At 43.3% G+C, this 25,169-nt stretch overlaps 1 pseudogene; it reads left to right on the forward strand.

Moving 5' to 3' along the window:
• The first annotated feature begins 1,366 nt into the window (after positions 1 to 1,366).
• Positions 1,367 to 25,169, forward strand: part of LOC133799965 (CDP-diacylglycerol--serine O-phosphatidyltransferase 1-like) — a 30,227-nt pseudogene continuing 6,424 nt past the window's right edge.

The following is a 25,169-nucleotide window of genomic DNA, read 5'->3' on the forward strand; positions in this document are numbered from 1 at the left end:
TTGAAGTCTTTCTTCAACGACTTCACGGACTTCGTTGGGTTGGCTCCATTCTAGCTCAACACCAATTCGTATAGGGTTCTGTCTGCCCTGAAGTCGATTTACAACGAGCTGAAGCGGGAAGGACCCACGCCAGAAGAGATCTTGTATCTTTTTTTTTTTAAAAGTAATCCCTCCCAAGCTCGGGGAGGAGATGGCTTCTATTACCTCTCAAGCTACCCAAAGGAGAAAAAGATGTTTGAGGATCTTCCCAACCATCCTCCTGATTTTAAGAAGGCCTTCTTCTGGACGGATGGCCTGTCTCCGTCACGATGCTATTCCTTCAGATGGATCCGGAAGTACCCCAACTTCCTTTATCTCTATGCTCGAACTTTTGTCTATAGGCTTGCACTTAGTTGAGTTGTATTTTATTTTCCAGCCAACTATCATCGTCCCACTCCTTCTGACGAGATGAAGGAGCATAGGGAGACCCTGCTTCAACTACCTTATGGCAGGAGATCACTCTCATACCTTTTGTATGAAGGAAAACTTCGAGCTTGCGGGCTCTTGGAAGATGGCCAGTCCACCTCGGACTGGTCTAACAAAAAATACGACCGCTGGGATCTCGTGCCCTTGCCAACAGGCGCCCTTCCCCCGAGAAGAGGGGTGAGGCCCCCACCTCTAGTTCGCCGGAGGAGCCCACAATCAAGGAATGAGGCCAACGATGAAGCCTCGAGCTTGGGCTCGGATGATCAAGGTATAGTCATCCTAAGCTCAAAAATGTGGTCCCCCACCTTACTAGAACACAAACCCGATAGGTTAGTGTTGTGCAAGGATGATAGGAACCACTTTTATGTGTGGACATGGGTAGATGAACGGGTTCATAGGTTCGATAGCTGGCTCGGGCAATACAATACTATGCATAGCCTGAACGAGGTATAGAACGGAATAGCCGTTCAATAGGGAACCAATGACTATAGGGACCTTTCAAGGTTGACGTCTACATATAGGGAAGGTACTCCCCCCACCTCTTCTAAAGATGGGGGAATTTCTTAGTCTCCGAGCTCAAGCTCGACGGAGAGTTCCAGTTAGGTTTTTCTCCACCTGCCCTTTTTGTCACTTTGCATACTAGTGTGATGTTGAGTTACTTTTTATATATTCCTTTCTTTTTATTGACTCTACTACGGCGCGACTGTGTAGGTGAGATGGACTCCGACCTCAACAATATCCTCGAGAGTGGCAGTGCCAAGAGGAGCAAGCGCCCCAGGGGGTCGCGAAAGGTTGACCGGCCTGCAAGGTCCTTAAGAGGACCGACAAGACACCTCCTCCCCCAGCTCCGCCTGCCACGAGCTCCACTGTGGTGCTGACTTCACAGGTCGGTGCCTCCATTATGGACGAGCCTCAACCTCCTATATTGGTTCACCCGACACTCGGTCCACCTCCCAAAAAGCCTTCTGCTTCTCTAACTCACAAGCTGTCGGTTTCTACTCACGTTGAGGAGTATGTAACTGAAAATCCTGCTAGATCTCATGGGGCTACGCTGGGCTTGGATGTCTTGTCCCTAGTGGGCCAGAGCTTTAGCAGTTTCGACGCTCTCCAATGGAAATTTTTGAACAACGCCCGAGACTGCACCTCCCTCTACGAGAAGAGTATTGAGCTTGCCGCCACGGTAACTTTTCTTTTCTTTTCTTTTTTTTTTAACTATATTTAAAGACGGTCCGAGTGTTAATGATGATTTTTTTTTTGTGTGTGTCAGACTCTTGTTGTTTCTGCCCAGCTCAACTATAAGTTGAACAACGAGATCCATTCGAGCAAGTCCTATGCTCAGGAGGCGAAGGATCTTCAACTCAAACTGGGTGATGAACTAAAGGCAGCAAATGCAAAGCTTGAGGCAGGAGCCGAGGAGCTTAAGGCCAAGGCATTCGAGCTTGAGAAGCTGAATGCTAGGCTCACGGAGCTTGAGAAGGAGAATCCCAGGCTCGCGGAGCTTGAGAAGGAGAACACTCGGCTCCAAGAGGCTAATAAAAAGTTCGAAGAAGACCAGGCCGCCACCTTTGATATAATTGAAGGTGAAAAGGCTTGCCTCCTTGCCGAGTACAAAGAGAAGAAGGACCAGGCGGTCGATCTGGCAATGTACAGAATATGGGCCAATAACGACGACCTCAATACCAGCTTCTTAGGTCCTCTTGAAGAAAAGCTCCTAGATAAGTGGAATGCTCGGCTTGAGGCGGAGGAGGCTGCTCAGGAGGCCGCTACCGAGGCTGCTAAGAAGGATAGTCATGTTATTCGTCCTGAGGAGCCTAGTGCTGCTGGTGCTGAGAAGGCTAAGGAGACTGCTCCTTCTTGAATCTCATCTCGGGGCTGCGTCCCTTTATTTTTATAATTGTTTTATTTTATGCCCGTAGGGCTGATATAATTTCTTTTTCTTTTCTCTTAATACTCATGCTTTTCATTTCTTGGTTTGAAATATTTTGCACATTTTATATTAAAGAATCGCGTATGTTTATTTATTCGTACAAACATAGTTTGGATTTAGGCTCGAGGCTCAATGTATTCATGCACCGTTTGCTCGAATTATCCACTTTCGATCTCATTATTCATCAAGGTCAGATATTACTTTAACCATGAACTCGAAAGTACTTGTATGGTGTGTAATGCAAACGGTTTAGTTATATCTTATTGTTTAGTTACTTTTTCTCATCCTCGGTTATTTCTCCAAGGTTATGAGTTCAAAACTATTTTTTTTATAAGATACTCCAGCCTCGATCTCGACTTATCTCGAAGTAGGTTTAGGTTCCAACTTATCGTCGATTAAATCTAGCTGGTTTGCTCCAAACCTTTTAAGGTTGTGATTGGTTTGTAATCCATACACTTATATGTTTTTGATAATTTGGTTTTATGCAAACTTCCTTAGCTTGCGCATTTGGTTACATCCAAACACTTGTACGTTTTTGATAATCAGTTATATTCAAATTATCTTAACTCGCACATTTGGTTATATCCAAACACTTGCATGTATTTCGTATATGATACTTTATTTTTCAAGCTGGTGGTATTTATATATACCAATAATGCCCCCTTAATATCCTATGAATGTGATCATAGGTTATTAGATTAAGAGAGATTTCAAAAATAAACCATATTAGATGAAATAACTCTTTATTTAATAAAATCCAAAAGTAGGCAAAACAGTACAGATAAACAAGCATGGTTACAGGCAACATCGTTCCTACACTATTGATAGTAAGGTCGTAGGTGTTCGCCATTCCATGCTAGCGGTACCAGGCTCCCATCCAATCTCGCTAGCTTGTAGACACTGGGTCGGATGACTGACTCTATCTGGTAGGGTCCTTCCCAATTTGGCCCGAGCACGCCAGCTGCTGGATCTCGCGTTGCCAAAAATACACGCCTTAGCACCAGATCTCCCACACCGAACTTTCGATCTCGAACCCTCTTGTTGAAGTACCTGGTAGCTCGTTGCTGGTAGGCAGCGTTCCTTAGCTGAGCTTCGTTTCTTCTTTCTTCGATCAAGTCTAAGGTTTCTTTGAGCTAAGTGTGGTTTGATATTTGGTCATAAGTGTGAGTTCGAATTGTAGGTATCTCAACCTCGATAGGAAACATAGCTTCGCAACCGTATGCCAGAGAGAACGGAGTATGTCCTGTTGATGTTCGAGCTATAGTCCTATATCCCCATAGGACTTGGGGAAATTCGTCGGGCCATCGTTGTTTTGCTTCCTCCAACTTTTTCTTTAGCAAACTTTTGAGAGTCTTGTTTACAGCTTCGACCTGGCCATTCGCCTGGGGGTGAGCTACTAACGAAAAGCTCTTTATTATTCCATTCTTCTTGCAAAAGTTGGTGAACAAGTCGCTATCGAACTGGGTTCCGTTGTCGGATACAATTTTCCTCGGCATCCCATATCGGCATACGATGTTCTTTACCACGAAGTCAAGGAATTTTTTGGAAGTTATTGTTGCTAACGGTTCAACCTCTGTCCACTTTGTGAAGTAATCTACGGCAACTACAGCATACTTCCCACCGCCCTTGCCAGTTGGGAGAGAGCCTATGAGGTCGATTCGCCATACCGCAAATGGCCATGGGGAAGTCATCATGGCCAGCTCGGATGGTGGAGCTCGAGGAATCGTGGCGAATCTTTGGCATTTATCGCATTCCTTTACGTACTTGAAAGAATCTGATTTAATGGTAGGCCAGAAATAACCTTGGCGTATGATTTTCTTGGACAGGCTATGCCCCCCAGTATGGTCTCCACAGAACCCTTCATGAATTTCTTCAATGATCTTCTTGGCTTTGGGTGCAGTCACGCACCGATGTAATGGCATGGAATATCCCCTTCTATACAGCTTTCCGTCCAAAATGGTGTAACGAGGAAGTTGATACATTAACTTTCGAGCCTGGTTCCGATCTTTTGGAAGGACTCCGGTCTCGAGATATTCGACTATCGGGGTCATCCAGGTAGGCTCGGACTCAATCATACACACGTCTTCCTCCTCCGGCTCGTTAATGCTAGGTGCCGAGAGGTATTCTATTGGCACAAAATTTAGCTCATCATTCTCGGCGGAAGTAGTGAGCCGAGCTAAGGCATCTGCATTTGAGTTTCTCTCTCAGGGAACCTGTTCGATCGCATAAAACTCGAAATGTTCCAATGCGGATTTTTCCTTCTCTTGTAAGCTGCCATTTTTGTACCGCGACCCTGGTATTCTCCCAAGATTTGGTTAACCACAAGCTGGGAGTCGCTGTAGCAATGTATTGCTTTAGCTTTGAGCTCTTTGGCTATACGAAGTCCCGCCAGTAAAGCTTCGTATTCGGCCTCGTTATTTGATGCATTGAAGTCAAATCTTAAGGCATAATGAAATCTGCTCCCTGCGGGAGTAATCAAAATGACCCCTACCCCCGATCCATTTTCATTAGATGATCCATCGACGTAAAGTTTCCACAGCTCGTGGGCCGGGGTTATAACTTCATCGTTGGTCATGCCAGTACATTCCACTATAAAGTCTGCCAATGCCTGTGCCCTAATGGTCGTCCTCGGGTGGTAGGTGATCTCGAATTTTCCGAGTTCAAGCGCCCATTTAAGAAGTCGATCTGAAGCCTCCGGTTTAGACAAGACTTTCCGAAGTGGATGATCAGTCAATACATGGATAGGGTGCGCTTGAAAGTAGGGTCGAAGTTTACGAGATGAATGAATCAAGCTGAGAGCTAGCTTCTCCATCAAGGGGTATCTCGACTCTGCCCCCAGTAATCTTTTGCTGATGTAATATACGGGCCTCTGTATCTTTTCTTCTTCTCGCACGAGTACTGCACTTATTGTGTGTTCGGTAGTGGAAAGATATAAGTACAGTACTTCTCCCGTAATAGGTTTTGATAAGATGGGGGGTTCTGCGAGGTGCTTTTTAAGCTCCTGGAAGGCCAACTCGCACTCTTCCGTCCATTCAAATTTATTGCCTCCCCTCAAAAGGTTTAAAAACAGAACACAACGGTCTGTGGATTTCGAAATAAACCTACTTAGCGCCACCATCCTGCTGGTCAAACTTTGGACATCTTTGTGTCTTCGAGGTGAGGGCATGTCGATCAGGGCCTGGATCTTTTCTGGGTTGGCTTCTATTCCACGAGCGTTTACAATAAAGCCCAAGAATTTTCTTGATGATACCCCAAAGGAGCACTTCTGAGGATTTAGTTTCATGTTATACTTCTAGAGCACACCAAAGCACTCTTTGAGGTCGTCAACATAGTTATCGTTAAGTTGAGACTTGACTAGCATGTCATCAACATAAACTTCCATGTTGTTCCCTATTTTCTCCGAAAACATCATATTCACGAGCCGCTGGTATGTGGCCCCAGCATTTTTGAGCCCGAATGGCATGACATTATAACAGTATAGCCCCTTGTCCGTTATGAAGCTCGTATGTTCCTGGTCGGGGGCATGCATGGGAATTTGGTTATATCCATAATAGGCATCCATGAACGACATCAGTCCATGCCCCGCCGTGGCATCCACGAGCTCGTCAATTCTCGGTAAGGGAAAACAGTCCTTCGGGCAAGCTTTGTTGAGGTCTGAATAGTCAATACAGGTTCGCCACGTCCCAATAGGTTTTGGGACCAACACCAGATTGGCTACCCAGTCAGGGTAAAAAGCATCCCTAATGAACCGATTTGCTTTTAACCTATCGACCTCCTCCTTCAGAGCCTTCTTCCTGTCGTCATCCAGCTGTCTTCACTTTTGTTGCTTTGGAGGGAAGCTTTTATCAATATTTAGCGCGTGGCTCGCTATGTTCGGACTTATTCCTACCATGTCCGAATGTGACCATGCGAAGACATCCTGGTTTCTCTTCAAAAAGAAAATTAGTTGCTATTTGGTTTCTTCCTAGAGGTGTTTTCCAACCTTTACCTTTTTCGAGGGATCGGACTCTTCGAGCTGGATCTCTTCGAGCTCTTCCAACGGTTCGAGATCAAATTTCTCCTCAACCCTCGAATAGATTTCTTCATCAATCTGCAAGACCATCCCATCTTTATTCTGAACAATGACGAGTGCCTGTGCGCTCATCTATTTCTTTCCTCTTAAGGAGATGTTGTAGCATTCCCTTCTAGCCAACTGGTCTCCCTTCAATGTCCCGATGCCACTGGGGGTCGGGAACTTAACGCCTAGATGCCTTACAAACGAGACTGCCCCCAGCCCAACCAGGGCGAGTCTTCCGAGCAACACGTTGTAAGCCGAAGGTAGGTCTACTACTACGAACTCCATCATCTTGGTTGTTGAGACAGGGTAGTCTCCCAAGGTTACGGGGAGTTCGATGGATCCCATGCAAGCGGTCCCTTTTCCTGAAAAATCGTACAGTGTTGTTGCACATGCTTTCAGGTCGCGAAGAGTGAGTCCCATTTTCTCCAAGGTGGCTTTGTAAAGAATGTTAACTGAGCTCCCATTGTCTACGAGAACCCGATGAACTCTCTTATTTGCGAGCTGGAGAGTGATGACTAGTGGGTCATGGTGAGGAAACTGGACATGAGACGCGTCGTCCTCAGTAAAGGTTATTGGCTGGGATTCAATCTTTTGAATTTTTGGAGCTCTAGGTTCGGGTTCATAAGGAGACCCGTCCCTAGTTTTTAGCTCGTTCACATATCTTCTCCATCAATTGGAGGGGGCCTATCTTCTTCCTTAGCTCGGGAATTGTTGTTTTGTGCAGGCTGTGGCGCAGCTGCCCTCTGGCTCGTAGACGCTTGATTAGTATTCTGGTTTTTGACATATTATCTGAAATAACCTCTCGAGATCAATCCTTTGATCTCATCTTTCAGCTGTCGACATTCATCAGTAGTATGCCCGGTGTCTCTATGAAATCGGCAATATTTGCCGGAGTCCCTCTTGGACTTCTGATTTCTCATTGGGTTTCGACACCTGAAGGGGACCTAGTTTTCATTAGCCAGGTATATGTTCTCCCGAGACTCGTTGAGCTCGGTGTACACTATGTACACGGAGAAATATCTCTCCCCCTTCTTTTTCTTTCCTCCCTCGGCCTCGGGGTTACTCCCTTCGTTCTTCTTTCTCTTGGAAGGGTTTTCCGCAGCTGGCTTCGAGGTTTGTGGGTCTGCCGAGGTTGAGGCAGAGTTCACATTTACCGTTGTAGTTACGGGCTGGGAGGTCACATTAAGTGTCGACCTTGCTTCCTCTACATTAACAAACCTCTGTGCTCGTTTGTTAAACTTGGTTAGGGACCTCACTGGTTTTCTCTGCGTGTCATCCCAGAGAGCACTTCCTGGCATTACTCCAGCCTGGACAACCATTAGATGACCGCTGTCATCCACATTTCGAGCTCGGGCAACTTCCAAGTTAAACCTTGTAAGGTAACTTTTCAATGTCTCACCTGGCTGCTTCCGAACGTTAGTCAGAATTGATGCCTCAGGTCTAACCCCCATCATGGCTCTGAACTGCTTCTTGAAGTCTTTAGACAGCTGATCCCAAGAAGTTATTGAGTGTCTTCTATATTTTTCGAACCAGCTTTTGGCTGGTCCTGTCAGCGATGCTGGAAATAACATGCATCTGAGCTCGTAACCCACGTTACTTGCTCTCATTATGGTATTGAATGTACTCAAATGGCTGTACGGGTCAGACTTTCCCTCAAACATTGGGATGTGAGGGATCCGAAATCCTTGCGGAAACGAAGTGTTGGAAATATGGGGAGCAAACGGTTCAAGCTCCTCGTCAGAATCTTCATATGGACCCTGACTTGCTCATTTTTCAAGAGCCTGAAGACCTTCTCTAACTGATCAATTCTTTCCTGGACCAGGTCCCCGAGGGGTATTTCCTGAAATTGGTTGTCATCGATCACAATTCCAGGTTCGCGCCTCCGCAGGGGGTCTTTACGCCTATTTAAGCGATCCCTCAAGTCCGGGTTTTTCGGGTTAACATTACCCCGATTCTGATTCAAGTGTTCCCGTAGGTCGGAATGATTCCTGCGGCTCCCAGTATTCTTTCGACCTCGATCATGCATGCTGACTGATCTGGTATCTCCAGAGTCGTCACTAGAAAGACTCTTCGCATGATTATTTCGAGATGGGTCTCTTTCATGCCGCCTTGTTTCTACAGTGCGAGACCGGGACGTTTGACTTTTTTCAGATAGGGCGCCTCTCCGCTCCCAGAAAGCTTCCATGTTCCCTTGTCTCCTCCCCGCACGTCTTTCCTCATCATCTCGAACTGGTCGAGCATTCCTGTGAGGAGGTGAGGAATATCTTATAGGCGATGGAGGGAATCGTATGGGCGATGGTGGCTGCCACCCATTTCGAGGCCTGGACGGTCTAGAGTTTGCCCGAGATGGGTTGGTTGCATTCTGTGTGCTTCCAGGGACTTGAGTCCAAGCCTCTGCAGAGGCTCGGTTATTCTCAGTTCCCGCTAGTACCTCCGCAGATGGATTAACCGGGGCCCTAGCTTGGGTACTTCTCTGGGGTCTCGAGGGAACGGATGACTATGCTGGTGCCAGAGGTTGTTCCGGCCTTCTTGTGGCAGCATTTTTTCGTGGACGCCCATGAGGCCTGCAGGGAGGAACATGCACGTCCCTCGGAGGAGGGGCTTGGTTTTCACGCGGAGGCGGGGGCTGAGCCACCTGCGCCTCTGCGGCTATCCTAGCCAACTCCTCATTCCGTTTGTTGGCTTCTGCCAACTGCTGTTTCAGCTGCCGGTTTTCAAGTTCCACAATGGGAACGTACCGCTCAGGATTGTAATACATATCCTAATCCCTTGGAGGTGCGGGTGGTCCCCTAGAATCGAAGGACTCGCTTCTCTCTTCAGCATCCGGGTTTACCATTGGCTGTTTCCCAGGGCGTCTTGGATAGTTTTCTTCAGGAATGTTTTGATCGTTAGCGGCCATAACTTGTTTAGGGACTGAATGCTTAAGGCTCTCAATGAAAGCACCAAACTGTTGACGCCGTTTTTCGTCAACAGTGAATATAGAGCACGAAAACAATAAATAGTTATGGCCAGAAAAATACAATAAAACAAATAGGATTTTTTACGTGGTTCAGCAGTTAACTCTTCCTAGTCCACGAGTCTTTGTTATTAGAACTTAAGATGATTTTTGGAAATTCTTCAAGAATGAATTCTCCAAAGTTTTTCTAAAGATTACAAAATTTTCCGTCCTTTACAAAGGGACAAGACTTCTCTATTTATAGAGTAAGTCTCAGAATACTCTCCCACACGTCTCTGGGAAGTTCTTCTTTATGTAAATCAATTTAATGGCTTTAAAAGCCTGTAACACCTATATACAAGGAAACGTCCCCTGAAGACCAGGGGGCGTATAACTGAATAATAAATACCCCTTTATTATAGGAAAGTTACAACAATAAATGTAGACTACGTCTCTCCAAAATGAATCATTAAGATATTCAAAGTTATCAATCTATATCGTCAGTGTCGCGCCAGCCCAAGTCTCTTAATGACTTTCGAGTTGTAGTATTTTCCCCGAGATCATGTGGCTTCGAGCTCATACTTATGTCAAGCTCGGAACCCCCGATCCGAGGTCATCCGAGAATAGACGTACTTTGATGTCTGTCTTTCGAGCTTGTGAGGATTTCGAGGCTACCATCTTCAAGGTTGCCACCTCCTTTATAGGTTCGGTGCCTAGGTTGCGGACACGTATTTCTAGATATTGCGAGCCCATACCAGACAAATCCAGCTTTCGAGATCACAATTCTTAAGGCTCGAAATCTGGGTGTAACAGGTGTTGAACCATTTACAGTGAAACATTACAACTAAGTAACCATAGGTTTAGCATAACTCTACATTCTCGTCAAGTTGGCCATAGAAAATGAAACCGTCGGTTCCTGGTATCGAAACTCCGTTGTTTCTAAGGTGTCATAATTGAATGTTATATGATATTATATAAATTTATATTATAATTGTTACTTTGGGTTATGGTATATATAAAAATAAACTCTTCAATCTTTCTAAAAATACATTAGTTGCCCAGATCTATAAAGTTTATGATGTTATATGAATAACTAAATCTCTTTGACTTGCTAGAAATTATGTTATTGCACTATCTGTACTATTTATTAATTTTGGAATTTTTGAGCTTCAATCAGATCTTGATAGTTTGTACGCATAAACTAGTCATCTTTTGAGTTTTTTAGGTTTTAGAATCGCTCAAAAACGTTAATTTTTTAAGTTTATATTATTTTTACAATTTCATAAAATAAAGGTGTTAGTTTGTAACAAGAATTGTTATTGGACCAGAATATGAAATTTATTTGACACATAAAATTATATTAAAATAAGTCATACAATATCTTAAAACAAAGGTAATTGAGTCTATTTTTAAATGGAGCAAGTTTCAATTTTTTTTTATTTTTTGAATTGTTATAAATTTTCTACGATAACGTGTCAAAACTATTTTTGTTGGACATATTTGAATAAATGTATAGTTTTGAATTATAACGTCCCAAATTTTCTAATAAGGCTTAGTTCCTTGATTAGTGTGCCAGGAGGGCATAATTGGATTTATATGTAAGATTGATTGAATATATGTGTAATTATGTGGCATACATGTTTATGTGTAATAAATATGCATGTGGGCCTGTTTTTGTTGATAAGGGCATATTTGTAATTTTGACTCGTTCAGAGTATAAATGTAATTATATGTATTATGTGATTGAGGCCACATTATTATGTTGATATATTTGCGATATTCGGCTCGAGGCGATCCTAGTGAGCGGGTTGGTGGAAAATTCACAATGGGGTCAAATACCCAGCTCGGGGTGAGCCTAGGGTTATTATGGGAAACTTAGTGCGTATTCAGGATTTATCGGGTAATGGGTAGTTATTTGATGATTAATTGGGTATGTCAGGATTAATTGGGAATTTATAGGGCTACTTGAAGATTAGCAAGAAATGGGGTACAAAGACGATTTTTCCCTTGGGGCGTTAGAAAACCAAGGTTAAGGCTAGGGACGATTGGGTCTTTTCCCTAGCCTTAGACTGCCTTAGTCACTTAGGGACTTAGGAAACTTTGAGAAACAATCAGAAAACACCAAAAACACCTCAACTCTCCCATTTCTCTCTCTCTCTCTCTCTCTCTCTCTCTCTCTCTCTCTCTCTATCTATCTATCTATCTATCTCTCTCTCTCTCTCCCTTTTTTTGTTGGAAGATAACATTGGCTTGGAAAAGGCCCTAAGATTCTTGAGTTTAGAAGGCAGTTTGGTGAGATTAAAGTTTTGTCCTGGTGAGTTTAGGAATTTTCAAACTAGGAGGATCAGCTGGGCCGTTTAATTTTGTAGAGGTAAGTTAAAATTCTTGGAGCTTTTATCAATTTTCTTTTGAGTTATGGAGAGAGTCTGAATCTCTCACTTTTGAGGTTTTTATGGGGATGTTTTGGTATATTGTGGCGTTATACTGTTGTTCTGGATGAATTTCTTAGAGTTTACAACTCAATTATGGGTTTAGTTGTTATTTAGGATGATTTTAAGGAATTGGGCTCAGGGAAAATGTTGGAAAATTTTGGGTTTCCAGGGTTGTGCCACAACACTGTTCTAGGAGCACCGCAGCCCGCATGAACTCAGAAGCCTAGGGCTTTCTGTGAACTTCCTTAGCGTCGCGGCGCTGGGTGGGTTGCGTCGTGGCGTGTGTCTAGGAAAAATATGGATTTCGCTTTCAGACTTATTGAGGGTCGCGACACGTGTGGGGAGCGCCAAAGCTCAAATAGGGTTTTTATGCTCGGGAACTCAAATCTAAAGGCTCGGGAAGGATTAGACAACCTGGTTTAGTAGAATTCGAGATCTCGAAGGCTAGAAATTTACCTTGAAGCTCTTAAATAGTCTAAGTGATTGATGGTTATCCATTATTGCATTGTGACTAGGGCTCGGGAGTAGGATCGTGCTCGGGACCATGCTCAGGATTGCCATATACTATCTGCTTGAGACTCGAGGTATGAAAACTATACCTGGGTTATAATAGGGGCTTGGACCCTTGTAAATGGATATGATTGTTGTTATAAATGTGATTATTCGATTAGGCATTCTTTTATATGCTGCATCTGATTGTGTATTATGCAATCTATATGTTTGATTGTATCAAATCTAAGAGCCCAACCTAAGGGAGCCGGGGCCGACATCAAGCATGGGCAACGTAGCTCAGCCTAAGAGAGTCGAGGTCGGCAATAAGATTTGAGAGCTTTCCCTAAGAAAGTTGTGCCTGAACATCACGTAAATAATCAGAAGTGTCGTATGCACTTGTTTAACTTATTGATTGTTAACTTGGATTATGTGTTTGTTTGTGCAGATATTTATTGCTAAACTTATTGTTTATATTTTGTTGCTTATTGAATCTGTTGATTTAAGTTTTCTTGCTGAGCCTTGACCCACAGGTGTTATGTGGTGCAGGTAAGGGTAAAGGGAGGTTGGACTAGTCGTGAGTTGGAGAGCTTCAAGGGTGGCGTGTATATTTGCAGGTGCTCGACAACCACAACCAAGGGATCAACAGGGACTTGAGACAAAACTTTGATTTTGCCTCTTATTTCGACTTACATTGTAATTATTTTTGGGAGTCGTAAATGCCTTGTAAAAACTTATTTTTTTGGGATCCCATGTACAGAAATTTTTTTTTTAATGAAAACAACTATTCCTATGATCAAAATATTTAAACCCTATCATTAATTATCCTTAGTTACACGTTTATATCCAAATGACTTGATTAGAAAGTTCAAAACTATTTTAAATACACAATGTAATGGTCTTGGCTATCCAGGGCATTACAACTTGGTATCAGTGCAGTCTAGGTTTAAGGGTTCCTGAAGACTTGCTTAGCATGTACACCCGCAGCTAAACACAAGCTCGACTCAAGGTTTGGTAACTAAATATGTGAATGTGTGTTTAACTTCTTAGATAAAATATAAATGCATTATCTACCTGATACTAGGAAGCATGAGATATACTGATGGGGCCTGGCCTTTGACTACCATGTGTACATGGAAAGGCATACTTATTAGCATTGTTATTGTATGTTAGTACTATTGGAATGCTTGTTAGCATTGTCATAGCATATTTTTGCTTGATTGTTGTCATTGGACTGTGGGGTGACTTAAAAAACCTGTTATCATTGCCTGATCAGTCGAGTCGTTGATTGCAGATATACTTGGAGAGTTATGCCTCCAAAGCGATCAACTCGACTATCCGGCGTTGAGATCCATGATAGATAAACAGGGTCAAAATCCTTCGCCAGTCCCTGAGAATTGGCAACAGATGTTTCCTGATATGCAAGCCAGACTTCAGAGTCAAGAGGAAGAGATTCGCTTACTGAGACAGAAGGTTTCATCAAGGAACGTTGCACCAGATTTGCCACTTGCCGTGGCACCAGCCGTACAACAGCCTAAGATTGAGAATAAGTGGGAGCCGTTGTACGAAAGATTCAAGAAGCAACACCCTCCAATATTTCATGGAGGACCAGATCCACTAAAGGTTGAGTAGTGGATGAGCCTAACTACCTCCATCCTGGATTTTATGAGGGTGGTAGGTAATGACAGGCTGGCTTGGGCCACCTTTATGTTCCAGAATGATGCTCGATATGGCAGGAGGTGGCATCCCAGACTCGAGACATTTATTCCATGAGTTGGGATGAATTCAGAGATCTATTCAACTAGAAGTATTACATTAATGTCGTTAGAGAGGCGAACGTGAGCGAGTTTACAAGTTTGGCGCAAGGCAGTATAACAGTCCTGAATATGCTATGAAATTTTCTCAGGGGCTAAATACTATGATAGCCCAGGATGTGTGGATTACATCAGTACCTGGGGAAACTTCTTATACCTAGGGGGTTGAGAAGGCCCTCATACCTGAGGAGGTAGAGAATAAGATATGGAGGGAAAGTGCTGCACAATGGAATGTTCGGAGGGTAGTGCCTCCATTTGTGGGATATGGTAGAGGTGGAGGCACTAGTGATCAGAAGAAGAAGACCCCTGACACCATGACCACTGCAAGTCATGATAGGAGGGGCTGGTGTGTACAAGGCGGCCGTCAGAGCAACAGTGAGACTTGAAGGAGTAACCCAGAATGTGCTAGGTGTAGGAAGCGCCATCTAGGAGAATGTCGAGCGAAAACATATTATTTGTGCGGGGTGGCTGAACATCTCAAGAATGACTGTCAGAAATTGAAGAAAGAAGAACCAAGGAAGTCAGACAGCCTGACTCCAGCTCGAGTGTTTGCTCTGACTCAGGCAGAGGCTGAGGCTAGTCCCTCAATGGTGACAGGACAACTTTCTAGCCCTGGCACTCCATATACTATATTGACTGATTCTGATGCTACACATTCATTTGTTTCTAGCAGAGTGGTTGATATATTGTGTAGGCCCTGTGATAATTATACTGCGGGGTTTGGGACTTTATTACCTACCGGGGAGCTGGTAGTTTCTAGGAGATGGGTTAGGACATCGCCAGTGATGGTGGACAACATGGAACTATCAGTGGACTTGATTGAGTTGGGTATGGATGACTTTGACATGATTTTGGGAATGGATTGGTTAGTGAGGTATGGGGCAACTATAGACTGCAAGAAGAAGATGGTGACTTTTGAGCCCGAGGGTGAGGACCCCTTCGTTTTTGTTGGTATTGTGCATGGAGCCCTCATTCCCATTCTATCAGCATTGAGGGTGATAGACCTATTATAAGGAGGTTGTATAGGATTCCTAGCCAGTGTGGTTGATACCACTAGGGTCATGCCAGTGGGACCAGAGGAGACCAGATTGGTGTGTGAGTTCTTAGATGTGTTCCTTGAGGACATACCGGGACACCGCACTGAGAGATTGACTTCATCATTGAGTTGGCCCCAGGTATACTACCAGTGCTGAGTGAACCATACAGAATGGCCCTAGCAGAGCTTAAGGAATTTAAGGTACAATTACAGGAATTACTGAAGCTGGGGTTTATCAGCTTTTCACCATTGCGTGCTTCGGTTGATTAGATAGGACCGAGGATAGATGACCTGTTTAATTAGATGTAGGGTAAGACAGTATTCTGAAAGATTGATCTTCGATATGATTATCACCAGTTGAAGACCAAGGAAGAGGATATTTCAAAGACGACCTTTCGCACTAGGTACGGACATTACAAGTTTCTAGTCATGTCATTTGGGTTGACCAATGCCAAAGAAACATTTATTGATCTGATGAACATGATGTTCATGGATTATTTGTATCGGTTCATGATTTTCTTCATCGACGACATCCTAGTTTACTCTCATTCATAGGTAGAACATGAGCAGTATCTTCGGTTAGTATTGCAGAGATTGAGGGAGCACCGGTTGTATGCCAAGTTCAAAAAGTGCGAGTTTCGATTACTGCAAGTGACATTCCTTGGTCACATTGTCAGTGGAGATGGGATTAAGGCAGATCCGTCCAAGGTGGAAGCAGTTAGGGATTGTCCTAGGCCAAGGAATGCCTCGGAGGTGAGGAGTTTCCTTGGTTTGGCGGGGTATTATCGACGATTCATGGAAGGATTCTAAAATATTGATACACCATTTAAAGATTTGACACAAAAGAACTTGTAGTTCATGTGGTCAGAAAAATATGAGAATAGTTTCTAGGAATTGAAGCAACAGTTGATTACTACTCCAGTGCTGAGTCTTCCTTCAGATGGGGATAAGTTTGTCGTGTATTTCGATGCATCGAGACTTGGGTTAGGATGCGTGTTGATGCAGAGTGGGTAGTCATGTACTCATGATTTGGAGTTAGCAACAGTGGTATTTGCACTAAAAGTGTGGCGACATTATTTTTGTGGAGATAAGTGTGCGATATACACCGATCATAAAAGCTTGAAGTATTTCTTCACCCAAAAAGACCTAAACATGAGATAGATACATTGGCTAGAGTTGGGAAAGGACTATGAATGTGAGATTCTTTATCAACCGGGGAAAACCAATGTAGTGGCAGATGCTTTGAGTCAAAGGGGCCCAGGAAAGTTGTTTGGTTTTGAAGCAGATATCGAAGGAATTGGCAGATGACCAAAGCAAAGATAAAGTTGGTGGTGGGCCGGTTGGCTAATATTACTTTTTATTCCATTCTCTTGGAGAGAATAGAGGAGGGCTAGATGGGTGATTCTCAGTTGATGGGGTTTAGAGAAGATATCCTAGCGATAGTAGCTAAGGATTATTCCATTACAGAGACAGGCTTGCTGAGATACAAGGATCGGATATATGTTCCGATGGACATGGGTCTCAGACGAGAGATCCTTGTTGAATCTTATACCACACCATATTCATTACATCTTGGCACCACGAAGAAGTATCAGGATCTAAGGTCATTGTATTGATGGCCTGGGATGAAGAAGGACGTGGTCGACTATGTGGCAAAGTGTCTAACATGTCAGCAGGTGAAGGCTAAACACTAGCGGCCATCGGTGCTATTCCAGACTTTAGGTATTCTCGAATGGAAATGGAAAGATATTACTATGGACTTTGTAGGAGGCTTGCCCACGACAGTGGGGCAACATGACTCGGTATGGGTGATAGTGGACACATATACCAAGTCAGCTCATTTTCTGCCAGTGAGGGCAAACTATACTGTGGACCAGTATGCAGAGTTGTATGTGAGGGTGATTGTACGTCTCCATGGGGTTCCAAAATCGATAGTGTCGGTTCAGGATTAAATTTTTACCTCCAAGTTTTGGGGTAGCTTGCAGGAGTCTAGGGGGACTCAGTTGAAGTTCAGTACAACCTATCATCCTCTGATAGACGTGCAATCTGAGAGGATGATTCAGATAATGGAAGACATGCTCAGAGCATGCGTGCTATATTTTGTTAGGTCTTGGAGTAGCTCCATATGAGATGTTGTATGGAAGGAAGTGTAGGTCACCCATTCATTGGGATGAAATGGGAGAAAGGTAGTATTTGGGTCCAAAGATTGTTCAAAGGACTAAAGAGGCAATTGATAAGATCTGAGCTCAAATGCTCGAGTCACAGAGTAGACAGAAAAGCTACGCTGACCCTAAGCGTAGGGACATGGAGTTCCAGGTAAGGGACCACGTATTTCTGCGAGTTTCACCACTACAGGGAGTAAAAAGGTTTGGAAAGAAGGGCAAGTTGAGCCCTAGGTTTGTAGGTCCTTTCGAGATCCTGGAGAGGATCATATAGGTAGCCTATAGATTGCCTCTACCACCGTCACTATCAAGAGTTCACGATGTGTTTCACATCTCGATGCTTCGAACGTATGTGTTAGATACAACACATGTATTAGGAAATGAGGATCTAGAGCTACAGATGGATTTGTCTTATGAGAAGCGACCAGTTCAAATCTTAGATAGAAAAGACAAGATTCTAAGGAACAAGACGATTCCTCTAGTTAACGTTTTATGGAGGAATAGTAAGGTCAACAAAGCGACATGGGAGCTAAAGTCGGTTATGCAGGATCAACATCCCATGTTATTAAGGTAAATTTCGAGAACGAAATTTACAGTAGGAGGGGATTGTTGTAACGTCCCAAATTTGCTAATAAGACTTAGTGCCTCAATTAGTGTGTCAGGAGGGCATAATTGGATTTATATGTGAGATTAATTGAATATATGTGTGATTATGTGGCATACATGATTTATATGGTGATATGAGTATTTATGCATGTTTATGTGTGTTAAATATGCATGTGGGCCCGTTTTGATAATAATGGCTTATTTGAAATTTTGACCCGTTGAGGGTATAAATGTAATTATATGTGTTATGTGATTGAGACCACATTAGTATGTGGATATATTTGTGATAATCGACTTAAGGCGATCCTAGTGAGTGGGTTGGCGGAAAATTGACAACTGGGTCAAATACCCGGCTCGGGGTGAGCCTAGGGGTATTTTGGGAAAATTAGTGCGTATTTAGGATTTATTGGGTAATGGGTTGGTGATTAATTGGGAATTTATAGGGCTACTTGAGGATTAGCAGGAAATGGGGTACAAAGAAGATTTTTCCCTTGGGGCATTAGAAAACCAAGGTTAAGGCTAGGGATGATTGGGTCTTTTCCTTGGACTGCCTTAGTCACTTAGGGACTTATAAAACCTTAAGAAACAATCAGAGAACACCAAAAACACCTTAGCTCTCCAATTTCTCTCTCTCTCTCTCTCTCTCTCTCTCTCTCTTTCTCTCTCTCTCGTGGCTCTTTCTTTCTCCCTTTTTTCGGTTGGAAGTTAACATTGGCTTGGGAAAGGCCCTGAGATTCTTGAGTTTAGAAGGTAGTTTGGTGAGATTGAATTTTTCTCTTGGTGAGTTTAGGAGCTATTAAAATAGGAGGATCAGCTAAGGAGTTCAATTTGGAAGAGGTGAGTTAAAATTCTTGGAGTTTTTATAAATTTTCTTTTGAGTTATGGAGAGAGTTTTAATCTCTGACTTTTAAGGTTTGTATGGGGATGTTTGGGTATATTGTGGTGTTATACTGTTGTTCTAGATGAATTTCTTTGAGTTTATAAATCAATTATGGGTTTTGTTGTTATTTAGGATGAATTTTAAGGAATTGGGCTTGGGAAAAATGTTGGAAAAATCTAGGTTTACGGGGTCGTGTCGTGGGGCTGGGTGGGTTGCGTCGCGATGCATGTCTAGAAAAAATAATTATTTGCTCCCTGAATTGTTGACGGCCGCGGCACGTGTGGGGTGTGTCGCACTTCAAATAGGGAATTTCAGCCAAATAGGGCTTTTAAGCTCGGGAACTCAAATCTAAAGGCTCGGGAAGGATTCTACTACCTAGTTTATTATAATTAAAGTTCCCGAAGGCTAGAAATTTACCTTGAATCTTGTAAATAGTCCAAGTTATTGATGGTTATTCGTTATTTCGTTGTGACTATGATATACCGCTAGGGCTCGGGAGCAGGGATCGTGCTCGGGATCGCCATACACTATCTTCTCGGGACTCGAGGTAAGAAAACTGCACCCTGGTTGTAATCGGGGCTTGGACCCCTTTAAATGGATATAACTGTGGTTATTAATGTGATTATGCAATTATACATGCTTGTATATGATGCATCTGATTGTGTATTATGCAATCTATATGTTTTATTATATCAAATTAGAGAGGTGGTCTAAGGTATTCGAGGCCGACAACAGGCGTGCGAAACGTACTCGGCCTAAGAGAGTCAGGGTCAGTAATAAGAGCAGAGAGCTTAGCCTAAGAGAGTTGGGTCTGAATGTCACCTAAATAATCAGAAGTGTCATATGCACTTCTTTAACGTACTGATTGTTAACTTGGATTATTTGTTTGTTTTAGCAGATTTACTACTAAGCTTATTGTTTATATTTTGTTGCTTATTGAATTTGTTTATTTAAGTTTTCTTGCAAAGTCTTGGTTCACAGGTGCTATGTGGTGCAGGTAAGGGTAAAGGGAATCTAGACTAGCTGTGAGTTGGAGAGCTTTAAGGGCGGCGTGTACATTTGCAGATGCTCGACCGCAACGACCGAGGGATCAACAGGGACTTGAGACAAAACTTTGATTTTGCCACTGTAACGCCCTACTTTCTTAGAGGCCTTGCTAAGTGAGTTTAAAACGTGCCATTAGCTCACTAATTGAGATTTTAGGTTAAAAGTGTAGCTAAACTGGATGAAATAGTCATTTAATTTAATGTAAAAACGTGATCATTCATTGAAATCGTAAAGATATAAACATTTGCGATCCCAAAATACTGTTTAGAAAATACTTTACATCGCAAAATACATTTACGGTCGACTTAGGCAACAAAACAATTATCACAGTGTATTTTCCCAAAATAACCTTGGCCGTGGCAGCCAGGTAGGCCGAACATGTACCCATCGCTCCATGCTCTCCATACTAATGGTTGGTCGACCTTTCCTTTGCCCTTACCTGCACCATAGAGCACCCGTGAGTCGAAGCCCAGCAAGAAAACTCAACACAAAACAATTTACATATGCATAACTATCAACAGAATATAACAAAACAGCCAACAAGGCTAAACACATAGCGGCCATGCCTTCCCACACGCTTCACAAGGCCCTGGGTTCGCGGTCTTCACCGAGAGGATGACTCCAGCATCTCGAGGGGGGGGGGGGGGGTCTCTCCCTAATGGCCTACACTCCACATGCTCAACGCCATTCCTGGCCTCTTGCCATACTCGGCTTTGCACTCCGCGTGCTCAACACCGTTCCCGGCCCTTTGCCGTGCTTAGCTTTCTACCATTCTCGGCCTTCGCCGTTCTCGTCCATCACCGTTCATTCACAAATATGCATTACATAGCATAAAATCAACAAATATTTTAACATATATTAAGCATAGACAATAAGGCTATGCCCTGCAATTCAATCAATAGGGCCATGCCCTGCAATACAAGCAATAGATCCACGTCTTGCTCTACGGGTACAATTGTTTTCTTACCTATGTCCCAAACTATCTGAGCACTGTAATCCCAAGCACAGTCCTCTAACACGAGCCTCACTGATAACCTAGTCACAACATAATTACAACAGTCATTCATCGAATTCTAATCTAACAAATAACCTCGAGGCATAAATCTAGCCTTCAGGACCTTGGATTCTGCAAAACTGGGTAGTAGAAACCTCTTCGAGCCCTAACGTTTGAGTTCCTGAGCTACAATCCTTCAAATAGCCAAAATTCTGCATTTGGCCTGCGACCCAAACCCCTTAAGGGCCGCGGCGCGCCCTAAGTCAGAGGAAAAATGCCTCTTTGTTGAGAGACATGGGCCGCGGTGCCCAAACCTTGCGCCGCGCCGCTTAGGAAATTTTTCCAAAGTCCCTTGGCCTATAAACTCAAGCGAACCATGGTGCATGATGAACAGGGCCGTGATGCGAGCCCAAAACCCAAAAATCCCATGCAATATCACAAGCTAATTACCTTGAAAATCAACAATTCTGAGCCCTAATCCTAGAATTCTGCCTAGGATTCATATCGAAACAACATAGCTAGTTTAATCATCAAGAATTCCAACAAAAATCTCATAAACCTAAATTCAATCACATAAGTTCGAACTCCCAAAACCTCATGAAGATAGAGAAAGTTTGAACAAACATGCTTCAATCCCCTTACCTCTGTATTAGTTTCGGCCTGAGCTTGATTCCAATTGCCCCCAAACTTCAATTCTCCCCAAGCTTAGCAAACCTTTAGCTTTGAATTCCTAGGCTTGATTTCCTCCAAAATCCTCAAACAGCTTAAGAGAGAGAGAATCGGTGGAGAAAGCGAAAACAAAAGAAAAAATGAGTATCCTTTTGTTTCTTTTTTTATTTCTAAGTCCCTCCAGAACCATGTATACCCATTGCAAAAAGTCTAAAATACCCTAAGCCTATCCTTAAACCTCAAGTGCCACCAAGGGAAATTTTGTCATTAGCCATGCCCGCTAATTCCTTGAGTGTTCCTATAAATCCCCATTTAATCCTGACACATCCAAATAATTACCAAACTACTACCCATTACTCGATAAATCCTGAACACAATTACGTTCCCAAAATATCCCTAGGCTCCTCCCGAGCCGGGTATTTGACCCTGTTGTGACTTTCTAGCTAAACCGCTCCCTAGGACCATCTCGTATCGTGCATTACAAATATATCACCACTCACTCATGGTATCAATCACAATATACACAAATATTGCATTTATGCCCTCAACGGGCTAAAAATACAAATATGCCCCTAATAGCCAGATGGGGCCCACATGTATATTTAATTCACCTAAACATGCATTTCAAAGCACATAGTCATCAAATTCACATATTAACATATATAATTCCATTATTGCCCTCTCGGCATGCTGATCAAGGCCCTAGGCCTTATTAGCAAATTTGGGACGCTACAACTATCCCCTCCTTACAGAAATTTCGTCCTCAAAATTACTTGAATAACTCGGGATACTGATCCCGCATATCTATCTCAAGTTCCCACGTCACCTCTTCTACCTTGTTGTTCCTCCACAACACTTTTACTAAGGAAATTTTTTTGCTCTTTAAGACTTTATCCTTTCGATTGAGAATCTAAACCGGCTTCTCTTCATACAATAAACCTTGGTCCAGCTCCAAATTCTCATAACTCAGCACATGCGTAGAGCCTGATACATACTTCCGGAGCATGGAAACATGGAACACATTATGAACCCTTGATAGAGCTGGAGGCATCGCCAATCTGTAAGATACCTCTCGAACTCGTTCCAGAATCTCAAAGGGGCCAACAAACCTAGGGCTTAGCTTTCCCCGAACACCAAACCATTTCACCCCTCTCAAGGGTGAAACTTTGAGAAATACATGGTCACTGACTTGAAACTCTACACTCCTATGTCTCAAGTCTGAGTAACTCTTCTGGCGACTCTGGGAGGCAAGCATTCCAGCTCTAATCTTTTCAATCACCTCATTGGTCCTATGAACAACCTCAGGACCCAGATATCTCCTCTCACCCGTCTCATCTCAATGGATTTGTTATCTACAGTTTTTCCCATATAACATCTCATACGGAGCCACCCCGATAGTCTCCTGATAACTATTATTGTATGAAAACTCAATCAAAGGGAGATACTTACTCCAATATCCCCCAAAATCCAGCACACAGGCTCGTAGCATATCCTCTAGTATCTAAATCGTGCTCTCAGACTGTCCATCCGTCTGAGGATGATAAGCGGAACTAAACCGCAACTGCGTGCCCATAGCCTTTTGCAGGCTCTCCCAAAACTTGGAGGTGAAGGTGGGGTCCCTGTCACATACTATCGACCTCAGAGCTCCATGTAGTCGCACAATTTCCTTTACATACAATTCAGCATACTGCTCCACAGTATAGGTCGTCCTCATAGGCAAAAAGTTGGCGGACTTAGTATACCTATCTACAATCACCCACATTGAATCATGTTGTCCCATGGTCTTCAGTAATCCACCCATGAAGTCCATAGTGATATCCTCCCATTTTCACTCTAGAATCCCTAGAGGCTGCAACAACCCTACTGGCCTCTGATGTTCAGCCTTTACCTGCTGACAAGTTAAACACTTGGCCACATAATCCACCACATCTCTCTTCATCCCCGACCACCAATACAGAGTTCTCAAATCTTGGTACATCTTCGTCATACCCAGATGTAAAGAATAGGGATTGGTATGAGATTCATCCAAGATCTCTCGCCTGATACCAAAATCCATTGGAACACAAATCCGGCCTTCGAACTTCAATAATCTCATCTTCGAAACAGAAAAGTCTTTAGCCGCTTCGGCTAAGACGTCCTCCTTATACTCTCTCAATTGGGGATCCTCCCCCTGTGCCTCCTTGATCCTCTCAAGGAGCATAGACTGAAGAGTAAATTTGGCTAACTGCCTAACCACCAACTCTATACCCGCTCTAGTCATCTCTTCAGCTAACTTATCTGATATCTGCCTCGAACTGAACAACTGTCTTGGGCCCTTCTGACTCAGCGTGTCGGCCACTACATTGGCCTTCCCAGGTTGATATAGAATATCACAATCGTAGTCCTTTACCAATTCCATCCAACGTCTCTGGTGCATATTCAGATCCTTCTGAGTAAAGAAGTACTTCAAACTCTTATGGTCAGTGTATATTTCGCACTTCTCACCATGTAAATAATGTCTCCAGACCTTAAGTGCAAATACCACCGCTGCCAATTCCAAATCATGTGTGGGATATATCAGCTCATACTCCTTCAGCTGTCTCGACACGTAGGCTATCACCTTTCCCGCTTGCATAAGTACACACCCTAAATCCTGCCTGGACGCATCACAATAGACTACAAACTTCTCATTTTATGACGACAGACTCAAAACTAGAGCGGTGATCAGTCACTCTTCAATTCCTTGAAACTGTTCTCACACCTGTCTGTCCATACATACTTAGTCTTCTTACGCGTTAATTCGGTTAATGGTGTGGCTATTATGGAGAATCCCTCGACAAACCGCCGATAGTACCCTACCAATCCTAAAAAGCTTCTAACCTCTGGTACACTACTCGTCCTAACTCAATCTCTAAGTGCCTCAATCTTGCTTGGGTCCACCAAAATCCCCTCCTTGCTGACAATATGACCCAGAAATGTTACTTACGGTAGCCAAAACTCACACTTGCTGAACTTAGCATATAACCTATTCTCCCTCCACCGCTGCAATACCAAGCGCAGATGCTGCTCGTGCTCTGTCTCGGACTGAGAGTACACCAGTATGTCGTCAATGAACATAATCACAAATTTATCCAAATATTCCTTAAAGACTTTATTCATCAAATCAATGAAGGTTGCTGGGGCATTGGTTAATCCAAAGGACTTAACCAGGAATTCATAGTGTCCATACCTCGTATGGAAAGCGGTCTTTGGTATGTCCTCCTCTTTAATTCTTAACTGGTGGTAACCTGACCAAAGGTCAATCTTAGAGAACACTGTCTTCCCCTGTAGCTGGTCAAACAAGTCATTGATCTTAGTTAGTGGGTACATGTTCTTAATGGTCAACTTGTTCAGCTCTCTATAATCAATACACATCCTTAAAGATCCATCCTTCTTCTTGACGAACAACACTGAAGCACCCCATGGCGAGAAACTTGGTCTGATGAATCCCAAATTCAGTAACTCTTGCAACTAAATCTTCAGTTCCTTCAACTCTACCGAAACCATTCTATAAGGTGTCCTAGATACTAGCTCTGCCCTTGTCACCACTTCTATAAAAAACTCGATCTCCCGATGTGGCAGAAACCCTAGCAAGTTTGTTAGAAATCCTATGCAGCCCTCCTGCATTAGGTCCCTAG

This window comes from Humulus lupulus, chromosome 9 (genome assembly GCF_963169125.1).
Source record: "Humulus lupulus chromosome 9, drHumLupu1.1, whole genome shotgun sequence".
NCBI lineage: Eukaryota > Viridiplantae > Streptophyta > Magnoliopsida > Rosales > Cannabaceae > Humulus > Humulus lupulus.